Consider the following 15,223-nt stretch of genomic DNA (forward strand, 5'->3'; position numbering starts at 1 on the left):
ATTTTTGGAGAGGAAAAGGTAGGGCTATAGGGGAGGTAGGAGGGAAAAAAAGTGTAGTATCTGCTCTTATCAGCTTAATATCTGATACGTCCTGCATTGCACGACCAGAATATTAAACTCATTTTTGGCTTATGACGGAGTGCTAGGGGGATCTTGCTCCACCTCTGTCGCGGGTTGGCCCGGCATTGCAGTACCGTCGGGATCGGCCCACCTAAAATTAATTAAAACACAGCCTGAAATGGGTTAACATTCTGCAGTGATCAGATATTCCGCTGGTAGCAAAACTTGTCGTAGTTGTTGATGTGCCCAGTAGTTAGTTGCTTACACACCACGATTTCTTTTAATTAATTTAAAATTATCTTAAGAAATTTTTTTTTTTTTTGGTGTTAGCCAGACCGCACTTGCAGCCGCATTACGCTAGGCTGGTAATTTATGGTGGCACAGGACAGTGCCTTCGGATGCCTCGTTAGCGTCTCTTATGGTCCTATCGCAGATAATTTTAATAATATTTTTTGGAGTTATAACCTTAGCTCCTAGCGAACGTCGTCGTCGTCGTCGTCGCCGCCGCACGCACGTAGAATACGTGGTACACACGCACACACACATATGCAGTAGGCGGTGGACGATCTAAGCACTCGGCTAGGTGTAGCTCTCGCCAGTATAGCTCGCGCCGGCCTGGCGCTGCTGTGGGGCGGCCTCACGGCTTCTCCACTGGCCTGGCAGCTAGCGGCGTTCAAATGGGAGTCGCAGTTTACTCCTCGACATGGAGGGTGGTACTGGGCTGTTGACGAGTGCTCTCGTATTTTGTCGTTCCCTCCGGCACTTGCCTTTGCGATGTTTTCGACGGTCGCCTGTTGCCATATCGGCCCGCACCACCATGTGTGACTCCCACATGTGGAGCGTACATGCTGCAAGCATTTAGGCCCTGACACTGCGGTTTTTCATCTCTGGCGGTACTCCGCAAGGATACCGCCCTTCGATTGTGCCATTCCAGCACTAATTGAAGTGCTAGATTTTCCGGCCTGTTAGGAGACCGCTCCTGCAAAATGTGCGAGGAGAATTTTGCTGGTTGCGAGCTACCCGCCGATTTTCTAGCTGTACGTATTGCCCTTAATCCAAAGGTCACAGTCGACTGTCGGGCTAGAGACGTACGTCCCATCACCGTTCTTAACACTGTTTATAAGTTGGTGGCACGAAGTGTAGCGTCACGTCTTAAACAGGTAATTTGTCCCACTCAATCATGTGGCGTTTCGAATCGAACCACCTTCACCGCTGCTTCTACATACCGTGATGCTGTCTTACTCACCCACCGCCGACGCTCGAACCCCGGCTGCAATTGATCCCTAGATTTCGCCGGTGCCTTCGATAGGGTCTCCCATCCTTACCTGCTGGCCGTTATGTCGCGGATGGGTTTCGGGGAGCACTTCATAAGAGTCATCCGGCACTTCTTGGATGGAGCAAATTCCACAATCATTGTGAACGGCTGCAGATCACGACCAATTCCCATCAGACGATCAGTTCGACAAGGGTGTCCCTTGTCAGTGTATTTTATCGCTTTGGACCCCGTGCTGCGTGACATCGGACGAATGGTCGATGGTGTTCCTTTCCCAGGCGTCACCTTCCGCAGTGCGGCATACGCGGATGGTGTAGGTGTGTTTGTAGCAAACGCCAGGGACATCGATTCAGTTCGCCGAGTCCTCCACGTTTATGAACGAGCATCTGGTGCCATGTTAAAAGTCAACAAAATGGTGCTAATCCCACTAGGACCACGATCATTGACCATCGAGCGCCCATGGTTCCGCATTGTAGGGGAACAACGTATCTTGGGTCTTGAGGTGACTGCCTGTCCGCAGCGCATCTTAACACTCACGTGCAGGCGGATTCTCACGCGCATCAGAGGACTTTGCGTGAGTCACACTGATCGACGACTCGACCTCCATCATTGAATCCAACTGATTAATACTTACATCCTATAACGGGCATGGTATGTAGCACAACTCCTTACGCTACCGAAACGAACCAGCAGAGCCATCTCACAAACAGTATATTGCCTGTTGTGGCGGCATGCACTATTCAAAGTTGATGCACAGACTTGTACACTGCCAAAGGTCGATGGTGGCCTTGGACTCATTGACTTTCCCCGCAAATGTGCGGCAATCCTGATTCACCGTATCGCCACTTTGCGTGAGATTGACCCAGGTGGGACAACAGCGGTGCTTTTCGACCGTTATCGCCCACAATCGGCGCGTGAACCAGTATGTTTGACACATATTACATTCCGGATGACGGCAGTCAAGGTCTATTACCTCAATCAAAGTTACGTCCTAACAGTGGCCACCGACAAGGCACGCACATCAAAGCGCCTTTACTAGGCGCTTCGAGAGCCAGCCCACACCACATAAATTGGAGGACAGACGACCATCGGTCATCTGGCACCAAGCTTGGGCTAATATCAACCACCCAGCCCTCCCCACAGAAGTTTCAGCGCTATGGTATCGCGTTGTAAACAATTTAATACCCACTAATCATCGCTTGGCGGCCATCCGCCTATGGCCCTCGGCTGCTTGCGGCCGATGTGGTGACGTAGAGACCAGAGAGCATCGTCTCTTATGCCCTCACGTCACAGAAGTGTGGGACCTTGCACGTGTGCTATTAGCGCTGATCGGTGGGACTACACTGGACTATGTGCCAATCGACTGGTTCCTTACGCCTGATATTCAGACCAACCCCCGAAAACGACATAACGCAGTGGTGTGGCTCTTGGGCCACACCATTTTCACGATCTATGACCTTTGCCTCACCGATGCTGTCTCTTTCATGAACTACCTTTGGAGCCAGCATCGCCTGGCGGAATGTGACCGGAAATATACCATTACTTTTGCAAGATTTCTTAAAGTTGCAATGGTTCATGGTTATCAAAAGGTGGTCCAGGCTGAGTAAGGCACCTCGTATAAGAATTGCCTGAGTGTACCCCTGGATCTTTGTCACTCGGACTTTCAAACTACTCTTGACTTAACCATACCCCAGGTTTGATATTGGCCTTCTGGGCATCACTAGAGTAGACTGCTCTATGATACTGATAATATGGAAATTGGTAACATGGAAATTGTGTGAACGTTGTATGAAAAATTATTGGAAAATTGGAAAACTCATAATCTATGTTAGGGGATTATTACTTCGTTAATTCTATGGGCTATGGGATTATCTCGCCAGTTTCGTTTGAGTGTGCTACCGTCGCTGTTTTTTTTTTGCCTTCATTTCTGTCTTTATTTATTTCTTTCTATTTAGTTTTTAACATCATCACTTGCCTCACACCTGCAGAGGGAAGTGTGTTTCTGAGGAGTGTGTCGTCGCCCCCTGAGGCATAGCAGAGTATGCCTCCGCTTTTATTTTCGGTTTATGGCAATAAGTCTTGCTGCTAACAACACCCTGCTTTACGTGCTGCGTCGACACTAGAGGATGGCGGCATTTTTGGAGAGGAAAAGGTAGGGCTATAGGGGAGGTAGGAGGGAAAAAAAGTGTAGTATCTGCTCTTATCAGCTTAATATCTGATACGTCCTGCATTGCACGACCAGAATATTAAACTCATTTTTGGCTTATGACGGAGTGCTAGGGGCTTGCTCCACCTCTGTCGCGGGTTGGCCCGGCATTGCAGTACCGTCGGGATCGGCCCACCTAAAATTAATTAAAACACAGCCAGAAATGGGTTAACATTCTGCAGTGATCAGATATTCCGCTGGTAGCAAAACTTGTCGTAGTTGTTGATGTGCCCAGTAGTTAGTTGCTTACACACCACGATTTCTTTTAATTAATTTAAAATTATCTTAAGAATTTTTTTTTTTGGTGTTAGCCAGACCGCACTTGCAGCCGCATTACGCTAGGCTGGTAATTTATGGTGGCACAGGACAGTGCCTTCGGATGCCTCGTTAGCGTCTCTTATGGTCCTATCGCAGATAATTTTAATAATATTTTTTGGAGTTATAACCTTAGCTCCTCGCGAACGTCGTCGTCGTCGTCGTCGTCGTCGCCGCCGCACGCACGCAGAATACGTGGTATACACGCACACACACATATGCAGTAGGCGGTGGACGATGTAAGCACTCGGCTAGGTGTAGCTCGCGCCAGTATAGCTCGCGCCGGCCTGGCGCTGCTGTGGGGCGGCCTCACGGCTTCTCCACTGGCCTGGCAGCTAGCGGCGTTCAAATGGGAGTCGCAGTTTACTCCTCGACATGGAGGGTGGTACTGGGCTGTTGACGAGTGCTCTCGTATTTTGTCGTTCCCTCCGGCACTTGCCTTTGCGATGTTTTCGACGGTCGCCTGTTGCCATATCGGCCCGCACCACCATGTGTGACTCCCACATGTGGAGCGTACATGCTGCAAGCATTTAGGCCCTGACACTGCGGTTTTTCATCTGTGGCGGTACTCCGCAAGGATACCGCCCTTCGATTGTGCCATTCCAGCACTAATTGAAGTGCTAGATTTTCCGGCCTGTTAGGAGACCGCTCCTGCAAAATGTGCGAGGAGATTTTTGCTGGTTGCGAGCTACCCGCCGATTTTCTAGCTGTACGTATTGCCCTTAATCCAAAGGTCACAGTCGACTGTCGGGCTAGAGACGTACGTCCCATCACCGTTCTTAACACTGTTTATAAGTTGGTGGCACGAAGTGTGGCTTCACGTCTTAAACAGGTAATGAATAAGGTACTTTGTCCCACTCAATCATGTGGCGTTTCGAATCGAACCACCTTCACCGCTGCTTCTATATACCGTGATGCTGTCTTACTCACCCACCGCCGACGCTCGAACCCCGGCTGCAATTGATCCCTAGATTTCGCCGGTGCCTTCGATAGGGTCTCCCATCCTTACCTGCTGGCCGTTATGTCGCGGATGGGTTTCGGGGAGCACTTCATAAGAGTCATCCGGCACTTCTTGGATGGAGCAAATTCCACAATCATTGTGAACGGCTGCAGATCACGACCAATTCCCATCAGACGATCAGTTCGACAAGGGTGTCCCTTGTCAGTGTATTTTATCGCTTTGGACCCCGTGCTGCGTGACATCGGACGAATGGTCGATGGTGTTCCTTTCCCAGGCGTCACCTTCCGCAGTGCGGCATACGCGGATGGTGTAGGTGTGTTTGTAGCAAACGCCAGGGACATCGATTCAGTTCGCCGAGTCCTCCACGTTTATGAACGAGCATCCGGTGCCATGTTAAAAGTCAACAAAATGGTGCTAATCCCACTAGGACCACGATCATTGACCATCGAGCGCCCATGGTTCCGCATTGTAGGGGAACAACGTATCTTGGGTCTTGAGGTGACTGCCTGTCCGCAGCGCATCTTAACACTCACGTGCAGGCGGATTCTCACGCGCATCAGAGGACTTTGCGTGAGTCACACTGATCGACGACTCGACCTCCATCATTGAATCCAACTGATTAATACTTACATCCTATAACGGGCATGGTATGTAGCACAACTCCTTACGCTACCGAAACAAACCAGCAGAGCCATCTCACAAACAGTATATTGCCTGTTGTGGCGGCATGCACTATTCAAAGTTGATGCACAGACTTGTACACTGCCAAAGGTCGATGGTGGCCTTGGACTCATTGACTTTCCCCGCAAATGTGCGGCAATCCTGATTCACCGTATCGCCACTTTGCGTGAGATTGACCCAGGTGGGACAACAGCGGTGCTTTTCGACCGTTATCGCCCACAATCGGCGCGTGAACCAGTATGTTTGACACATATTACATTCCGGATGACGGCAGTCAAGGTCTATTACCTCAATCAAAGTTACGTCCTAACAGTGGCCACCGACAAGGCACGCACATCAAAGCGCCTTTACTAGGCGCTTCGAGAGCCAGCCCACACCACATAAATTGGAGGACAGACGACCATCGGTCATCTGGCACCAAGCTTGGGCTAATATCAACCACCCAGCCCTCCCCACAGAAGTTTCAGCGCTATGGTATCGCGTTGTAAACAATTTAATACCCACTAATCATCGCTTGGCGGCCATCCGCCTATGGCCCTCGGCTGCTTGCGGCCGATGTGGTGACGTAGACACCAGAGAGCATCGTCTCTTATGCCCTCACGTCACAGAAGTGTGGGACCTTGCACGTGTGCTATTAGCGCTGATCGGTGGGACTACACTGGACTATGTGCCAATCGACTGGTTCCTTACGCCTGATATTCAGACCAACCCCCGAAAACGACATAACGCAGTGGTGTGGCTCTTGGGCCACACCATTTTCACGATCTATGACCTTTGCCTCACCGATGCTGTCTCTTTCATGGACTACCTTTGGAGCCAGCATCGCCTGGCGGAATGTGACCGGAAATATACCATTACTTTTGCAAGATTTCTTAAAGTTGCAATGGTTCATGGTTATCAAAAGGTGGTCCAGGCTGAGTAAGGCACCTCGTATAAGAATTGCCTGAGTGTACCCCTGGATCTTTGTCACTCGGACTTTCAAACTACTCTTGACTTAACCATACCCCAGGTTTGATATTGGCCTTCTGGGCATCACTAGAGTAGACTGCTCTATGATACTGATAATATGGAAATTGGTAACATGGAAATTGTGTGAACGTTGTATGAAAAATTATTGGAAAATTGGAAAACACATAATCTATCTTAGGGGATTATTACTTCGTTAATTCTATGGGCTATGGGATTATCTCGCCAGTTTCGTTTGAGTGTGCTACCGTCGCTGTTTTTTTTTTTGCCTTCATTTCTGTCTTTATTTATTTCTTTCTATTTAGTTTTTAACATCATCACTTGCCTCACACCTGCAGAGGGAAGTGTGTTTCTGAGGAGTGTGTCGTCGCCCCCTGAGGCATAGCAGAGTATGCCTCCGCTTTTATTTTCGGTTTATGGCAATAAGTCTTGCTGCTAACAACACCCTGCTTTACGTGCTGCGTCGACACTAGAGGATGGCGGCATTTTTGGAGAGGAAAAGGTAGGGCTATAGGGGAGGTAGGAGGGAAAAAAAGTGTAGTATCTGCTCTTATCAGCTTAATATCTGATACGTCCTGCATTGCACGACCAGAATATTAAACTCATTTTTGGCTTATGACGGAGTGCTAGGGGCTTGCTCCACCTCTGTCGCGGGTTGGCCCGGCATTGCAGTACCGTCGGGATCGGCCCACCTAAAATTAATTAAAACACAGCCTGAAATGGGTTAACATTCTGCAGTGATCAGATATTCCGCTGGTAGCAAAACTTGTCGTAGTTGTTGATGTGCCCAGTAGTTAGTTGCTTACACACCACGATTTCTTTTAATTAATTGAAAATTATCTTAAGAAATTTTTTTTTTTTTGTGTTAGCCAGACCGCACTTGCAGCCGCATTACGCTAGGCTGGTAATTTATGGTGGACAGGACAGTGCCTTCGGATGCCTCGTTAGCGTCTCTTATGGTCCTATCGCAGATAATTTTAATAATATTTTTTGGAGTTATAACCTTAGCTCCTCGCGAACGTCGTCGTCGTCGTCGTCGTCGTCGTCGTCGTCGTCGTCGTCGCCGCCACACGCACGCAGAATACGTGGTACACACGCACACACACATATGCAGTAGGCGGTGGACGATGTAAGCACTCGGCTAGGTGTAGCTCGCGCCAGTATAGCTCGCGCCGGCCTGGCGCTGCTGTGGGGCGGCCTCACGGCTTCTCCACTGGCCTGGCAGCTAGCGGCGTTCAAATGGGAGTCGCAGTTTACTCCTCGACATGGAGGGTGGTACTGGGCTGTTGACGAGTGCTCTCGTATTTTGTCGTTCCCTCCGGCACTTGCCTTTGCGATGTTTTCGACGGTCGCCTGTTGCCATATCGGCCCGCACCACCATGTGTGACTCCCACATGTGGAGCGTACATGCTGCAAGCATTTAGGCCCTGACACTGCGGTTTTTCATCTGTGGCGGTACTCCGCAAGGATACCGCCCTTCGATTGTGCCATTCCAGCACTAATTGAAGTGCTAGATTTTCCGGCCTGTTAGGAGACCGCTCCTGCAAAATGTGCGAGGAGATTTTTGCTGGTTGCGAGCTACCCGCCGATTTTCTAGCTGTACGTATTGCCCTTAATCCAAAGGTCACAGTCGACTGTCGGGCTAGAGACGTACGTCCCATCACCGTTCATAACACTGTTTATAAGTTGGTGGCACGAAGTGTGGCTTCACGTCTTAAACAGGTAATGAATAAGGTACTTTGTCCCACTCAATCATGTGGCGTTTCGAATCGAACCACCTTCACCGCTGCTTCTATATACCGTGATGCTGTCTTACTCACCCACCGCCGACGCTCGAACCCCGGCTGCAATTGATCCCTAGATTTCGCCGGTGCCTTCGATAGGGTCTCCCATCCTTACCTGCTGGCCGTTATGTTGCGGATGGGTTTCGGGGAGCACTTCATAAGAGTCATCCGGCACTTCTTGGATGGAGCAAATTCCACAATCATTGTGAACGGCTGCAGATCACGACCAATTCCCATCAGACGATCAGTTCGACAAGGGTGTCCCTTGTCAGTGTATTTTATCGCTTTGGACCCCGTGCTGCGTGACATCGGACGAATGGTCGATGGTGTTCCTTTCCCAGGCGTCACCTTCCGCAGTGCGGCATACGCAGATGGTGTAGGTGTGTTTGTAGCAAACGCCAGGGACATCGATTCAGTTCGCCGAGTCCTCCACGTTTATGAACGAGCATCCGGTGCCATGTTAAAAGTCAACAAAATGGTGCTAATCCCACTAGGACCACGATCATTGACCATCGAGCGCCCATGGTTCCGGATTGTAGGGGAACAACGTATCTTGGGTCTTGAGGTGACTGCCTGTCCGCAGCGCATCTTAACACTCACGTGCAGGCGGATTCTCACGCGCATCAGAGGACTTTGCGTGAGTCACACTGATCGACGACTCGACCTCCATCATTGAATCCAACTGATTAATACTTACATCCTATAACGGGCATGGTATGTAGCACAACTCCTTACGCTACCGAAACAAACCAGCAGAGCCATCTCACAAACAGTATATTGCCTGTTGTGGCGGCATGCACTATTCAAAGTTGATGCACAGACTTGTACACTGCCAAAGGTCGATGGTGGCCTTGGACTCATTGACTTTCCCCGCAAATGTGCGGCAATCCTGATTCACCGTATCGCCACTTTGCGTGAGATTGACCCAGGTGGGACAACAGCGGTGCTTTTCGACCGTTATCGCCCACAATCGGCGCGTGAACCAGTATGTTTGACACATATTACATTCCGGATGACGGCAGTCAAGGTCTATTACCTCAATCAAAGTTACGTCCTAACAGTGGCCACCGACAAGGCACGCACATCAAAGCGCCTTTACTAGGCGCTTCGAGAGCCAGCCCACACCACATAAATTGGAGGACAGACGACCATCGGTCATCTGGCACCAAGCTTGGGCTAATATCAACCACCCAGCCCTCCCCACAGAAGTTTCAGCGCTATGGTATCGCGTTGTAAACAATTTAATACCCACTAATCATCGCTTGGCGGCCATCCGCCTATGGCCCTCGGCTGCTTGCGGCCGATGTGGTGACGTAGACACCAGAGAGCATCGTCTCTTATGCCCTCACGTCACAGAAGTGTGGGACCTTGCACGTGTGCTATTAGCGCTGATCGGTGGGACTACACTGGACAATGTGCCAATCGACTGGTTCCTTACGCCTGATATTCAGACCAACCCCCGAAAACGACATAACGCAGTGGTGTGGCTCTTGGGCCACACCATTTTCACGATCTATGACCTTTGCCTCACCGATGCTGTCTCTTTCATGGACTACCTTTGGAGCCAGCATCGCCTGGCGGAATGTGACCGGAAATATACCATTACTTTTGCAAGATTTCTTAAAGTTGCAATGGTTCATGGTTATCAAAAGGTGGTCCAGGCTGAGTAAGGCACCTCGTATAAGAATTGCCTGAGTGTACCCCTGGATCTTTGTCACTCGGACTTTCAAACTACTCTTGACTTAACCATACCCCAGGTTTGATATTAGCCTTCTGGGCATCACTAGAGTAGACTGCTCTATGATACTGATAATATGGAAATTGGTAACATGGAAATTGTGTGAACGTTGTATGAAAAATTATTGGAAAATTGGAAAACACATAATCTATCTTAGGGGATTATTACTTCGTTAATTCTATGGGCTATGGGATTATCTCGCCAGTTTCGTTTGAGTGTGCTACCGTCGCTGATTTTTTTTTTTGCCTTCATTTCTGTCTTTATTTATTTCTTTCTATTTAGTTTTTAACATCATCACTTGCCTCACACCTGCAGAGGGAAGTGTGTTTCTGAGGAGTGTGTCGTCGCCCCCTGAGGCATAGCAGAGTATGCCTCCGCTTTTATTTTCGGTTTATGGCAATAAGTCTTGCTGCTAACAACACCCTGCTTTACGTGCTGCGTCGACACTAGAGGATGGCGGCATTTTTGGAGAGGAAAAGGTAGGGCTATAGGGGAGGTAGGAGGGAAAAAAAGTGTAGTATCTGCTCTTATCAGCTTAATATCTGATACGTCCTGCATTGCACGACCAGAATATTAAACTCATTTTTGGCTTATGACGGAGTGCTAGGGGCTTGCTCCACCTCTGTCGCGGGTTGGCCCGGCATTGCAGTACCGTCGGGATCGGCCCACCTAAAATTAATTAAAACACAGCCTGAAATGGGTTAACATTCTGCAGTGATCAGATATTCCGCTGGTAGCAAAACTTGTCGTAGTTGTTGATGTGCCCAGTAGTTAGTTGCTTACACGCCACGATTTCTTTTAATTAATTTAAAATTATCTTAAGAAATTTTTTTTTTTGGTGTTAGCCAGACCGCACTTGCAGCCGCATTACGCTAGGCTGGTAATTTATGGTGGCACAGGACAGTGCCTTGGGATGCCTCGTTAGCGTCTCTTATGGTCCTATCGCAGATAATTTTAATAATATTTTTTGGAGTTATAACCTTAGCTCCTCGCGAACGTCGTCGTCGTCGTCGTCGCCGCCGCACGCACGCAGAATACGTGGTACACACGCACACACACATATGCAGTAGGCGGTGGACGATTTAAGCACTCGGCTAGGTGTAGCTCGCGCCAGTATAGCTCGCGCCGGCCTGGCGCTGCTGTGGGGCGGCCTCACGGCTTCTCCACTGGCCTGGCAGCTAGCGGCGTTCAAATGGGAGTCGTAGTTTACTCCTCGACATGGAGGGTGGTACTGGGCTGTTGACGAGTGCTCTCGTATTTTGTCGTTCCCTCCGGCACTTGCCTTTGCGATGTTTTCGACGGTCGCCTGTTGCCATATCGGCCCGCACCACCATGTGTGACTCCCACATGTGGAGCGTACATGCTGCAAGCATTTAGGCCCTGACACTGCGGTTTTTCATCTCTGGCGGTACTCCGCAAGGATACCGCCCTTCGATTGTGCCATTCCAGCACTAATTGAAGTGCTAGATTTTCCGGCCTGTTAGGAGACCGCTCCTGCAAAATGTGCGAGGAGATTTTTGCTGGTTGCGAGCTACCCGCCGATTTTCTAGCTGTACGTATTGCCCTTAATCCAAAGGTCACAGTCGACTGTCGGGCTAGAGACGTACGTCCCATCACCGTTCTTAACACTGTTTATAAGTTGGTGGCACGAAGTGTGGCTTCACGTCTTAAACAGGTAATGAATAAGGTACTTTGTCCCACTCAATCATGTGGCGTTTCGAATCGAACCACCTTCACCGCTGCTTCTATATACCGTGATGCTGTCTTACTCACCGACCGCCGACGCTCGAACCCCGGCTGCAATTGATCCCTAGATTTCGCCGGTGCCTTCGATAGGGTCTCCCATCCTTACCTGCTGGCCGTTATGTCGCGGATGGGTTTCGGGGAGCACTTCATAAGAGTCATCCGGCACTTCTTGGATGGAGCAAATTCCACAATCATTGTGAACGGCTGCAGATCACGACCAATTCCCATCAGACGATCAGTTCGACAAGGGTGTCTCTTGTCAGTGTATTTTATCGCTTTGGACCCCGTGCTGTGTGACATCGGACGAATGGTCGATGGTGTTCCTTTCCCAGGCGTCACCTTCCGCAGTGCGGCATACGCAGATGGTGTAGGTGTGTTTGTAGCAAACGCCAGGGACATCGATTCAGTTCGCCGAGTCCTCCACGTTTATGAACGAGCATCCGGTGCCATGTTAAAAGTCAACAAAATGGTGCTAATCCCACTAGGACCACGATCATTGACCATCGAGCGCCCATGGTTCCGGATTGTAGGGGAACAACGTATCTTGGGTCTTGAGGTGACTGCCTGTCCGCAGCGCATCTTAACACTCACGTGCAGGCGGATTCTCACGCGCATCAGAGGACTTTGCGTGAGTCACACTGATCGACGACTCGACCTCCATCATTGAATCCAACTGATTAATACTTACATCCTATAACGGGCATGGTATGTAGCACAACTCCTTACGCTACCGAAACAAACCAGCAGAGCCATCTCACAAACAGTATATTGCCTGTTGTGGCGGCATGCACTATTCAAAGTTGATGCACAGACTTGTACACTGCCAAAGGTCGATGGTGGCCTTGGACTCATTGACTTTCCCCGCAAATGTGCGGCAATCCTGATTCACCGTATCGCCACTTTGCGTGAGATTGACCCAGGTGGGACAACAGCGGTGCTTTTCGACCGTTATCGCCCACAATCGGCGCGTGAACCAGTATGTTTGACACATATTACATTCCGGATGACGGCAGTCAAGGTCTATTACCTCAATCAAAGTTACGTCCTAACAGTGGCCACCGACAAGGCACGCACATCAAAGCGCCTTTACTAGGCGCTTCGAGAGCCAGCCCACACCACATAAATTGGAGGACAGACGACCATCGGTCATCTGGCACCAAGCTTGGGCTAATATCAACCACCCAGCCCTCCCCACAGAAGTTTCAGCGCTATGGTATCGCGTTGTGAACAATTTAATACCCACTAATCATCGCTTGGCGGCCATCCGCCTATGGCCCTCGGCTGCTTGCGGCCGATGTGGTGACGTAGACACCAGAGAGCATCGTCTCTTATGCCCTCACGTCACAGAAGTGTGGGACCTTGCACGTGTGCTATTAGCGCTGATCGGTGGGACTACACTGGACAATGTGCCAATCGACTGGTTCCTTACGCCTGATATTCAGACCAACCCCCGAAAACGACATAACGCAGTGGTGTGGCTCTTGCGCCACACCATTTTCACGATCTATGACCTTTGCCTCACCGATGCTGTCTCTTTCATGGACTACCTTTGGAGCCAGCATCGCCTGGCGGAATGTGACCGGAAATATACCATTACTTTTGCATGATTTCTTAAAGTTGCAATGGTTCATGGTTATCAAAAGGAGGTCCAGGCTGAGTAAGGCACCTCGTATAAGAATTGCCTGAGTGTACCCCTGGATCTTTGTCACTCGGACTTTCAAACTACTCTTGACTTAACCATACCCCAGGTTTGATATTAGCCTTCTGGGCATCACTAGAGTAGACTGCTCTATGATACTGATAATATGGAAATTGGTAACATGGAAATTGTGTGAACGTTGTATGAAAAATTATTGGAAAATTGGAAAACACATAATCTATCTTAGGGGATTATTACTTCGTTAATTCTATGGGCTATGGGATTATCTCACCAGTTTCGTTTGAGTGTGCTACCGTCGCTGTTTTTTTTTTTTTTTTTGCCTTCATTTCTGTCTTTATTTATTTCTTTCTATTTAGTTTTTAACATCATCACTTGCCTCACACCTGCAGAGGGAAGTGTGTTTCTGAGGAGTGTGTCGTCGCCCCCTGAGGCATAGCAGAGTATGCCTATGCTTTTATTTTCGGTTTATGGCAATAAGTCTTGCTGCTAACAACACCCTGCTTTACGTGCTGCGTCGACACTAGAGGATGGCGGCATTTTTGGAGAGGAAAAGGTAGGGCTATAGGGGAGGTAGGAGGGAAAAAAAGTGTAGTATCTGCTCTTATCAGCTTAATATCTGAAACGTCCTGCATTGCACGACCAGAATATTAAACTCATTTTTGGCTTATGACGGAGTGCTAGGGGCTTGCTCCACCTCTGTCGCGGGTTGGCCCGGCATTGCAGTACCGTCGGGATCGGCCCACCTAAAATTAATTAAAACACAGCCTGAAATGGGTTAACATTCTGCAGTGATCAGATATTCCGCTGGTAGCAAAACTTGTCGTAGTTGTTGATGTGCCCAGTAGTTAGTTGCTTACACACCACGATTTCTTTTAATTAATTTAAAATTATCTTAAGAAATTTTTTTTTTTGGTGTTAGCCAGACCGCACTTGCAGCCGCATTACGCTAGGCTGGTAATTTATGGTGGCACAGGACAGTGCCTTCGGATGCCTCGTTAGCGTCTCTTATGGTCCTATCGCAGATAATTTTAATAATATTTTTTGGAGTTATAACCTTAGCTCCTCGCGAACGTCGTCGTCGTCGTCGTCGCCGCCGCACGCACGCAGAATACGTGGTACACACGCACACAAACATATGCAGTAGGCGGTGGACGATGTAAGCACTCGGCTAGGTGTAGCTCGCGCCAGTATAGCTCGCGCCGGCCTGGCGCTGCTGTGGGGCGGCCTCACGGCTTCTCCACTGGCCTGGCAGCTAGCGGCGTTCAAATGGGAGTCGCAGTTTACTCCTCGACATGGAGGGTGGTACTGGGTTGTTGACGAGTGCTCTCGTATTTTGTCGTTCCCTCCGGCACTTGCCTTTGCGATGTTTTCGACGGTCGCCTGTTGCCATATCGGCCCGCACCACCATGTGTGACTCCCACATGTGGAGCGTACATGCTGCAAGCATTTAGGCCCTGACACTGCGGTTTTTCATCTGTGGCGGTACTCCGCAAGGATACCGCCCTTCGATTGTGCCATTCCAGCACTAATTGAAGTGCTAGATTTTCCGGCCTGTTAGGAGACCGCTCCTGCAAAATGTGCGAGGAGATTTTTGCTGGTTGCGAGCTACCCGCCGATTTTCTAGCTGTACGTATTGCCCTTAATCCAAAGGTCACAGTCGACTGTCGGGCTAGAGACGTACGTCCCATCACCGTTCTTAACACTGTTTATAAGTTGGTGGCACGAAGTGTGGCTTCACGTCTTAAACAGGTAATGAATAAGGTACTTTGTCCCACTCAATCATGTGGCGTTTCGAATCGAACCACCTTCACCGCTGCTTCTATATACCGTGAT

The 15,223-nt window shown here is 49.4% G+C and overlaps 5 pseudogenes; all 5 read left to right on the forward strand.

Annotated features, from left to right (window-relative positions):
• On the forward strand, positions 1 to 216 carry LOC126423711 (U2 spliceosomal RNA; annotated as a pseudogene).
• Positions 217 to 3,467: 3,251 nt separating this feature from the next.
• On the forward strand, positions 3,468 to 3,680 carry LOC126422126 (U2 spliceosomal RNA; annotated as a pseudogene).
• A 3,266-nt stretch (positions 3,681 to 6,946) lies between these two features.
• On the forward strand, positions 6,947 to 7,159 carry LOC126422137 (U2 spliceosomal RNA; annotated as a pseudogene).
• A 3,286-nt stretch (positions 7,160 to 10,445) lies between these two features.
• On the forward strand, positions 10,446 to 10,658 carry LOC126422148 (U2 spliceosomal RNA; annotated as a pseudogene).
• Positions 10,659 to 13,925: 3,267 nt separating this feature from the next.
• On the forward strand, positions 13,926 to 14,138 carry LOC126423556 (U2 spliceosomal RNA; annotated as a pseudogene).
• The last annotated feature ends 1,085 nt before the right edge of the window (positions 14,139 to 15,223 follow it).

The sequence above is a fragment of the Schistocerca serialis genome, chromosome 1 (genome assembly GCF_023864345.2).
Source record: "Schistocerca serialis cubense isolate TAMUIC-IGC-003099 chromosome 1, iqSchSeri2.2, whole genome shotgun sequence".
In the NCBI taxonomy this organism is placed as follows: domain Eukaryota; kingdom Metazoa; phylum Arthropoda; class Insecta; order Orthoptera; family Acrididae; genus Schistocerca; species Schistocerca serialis.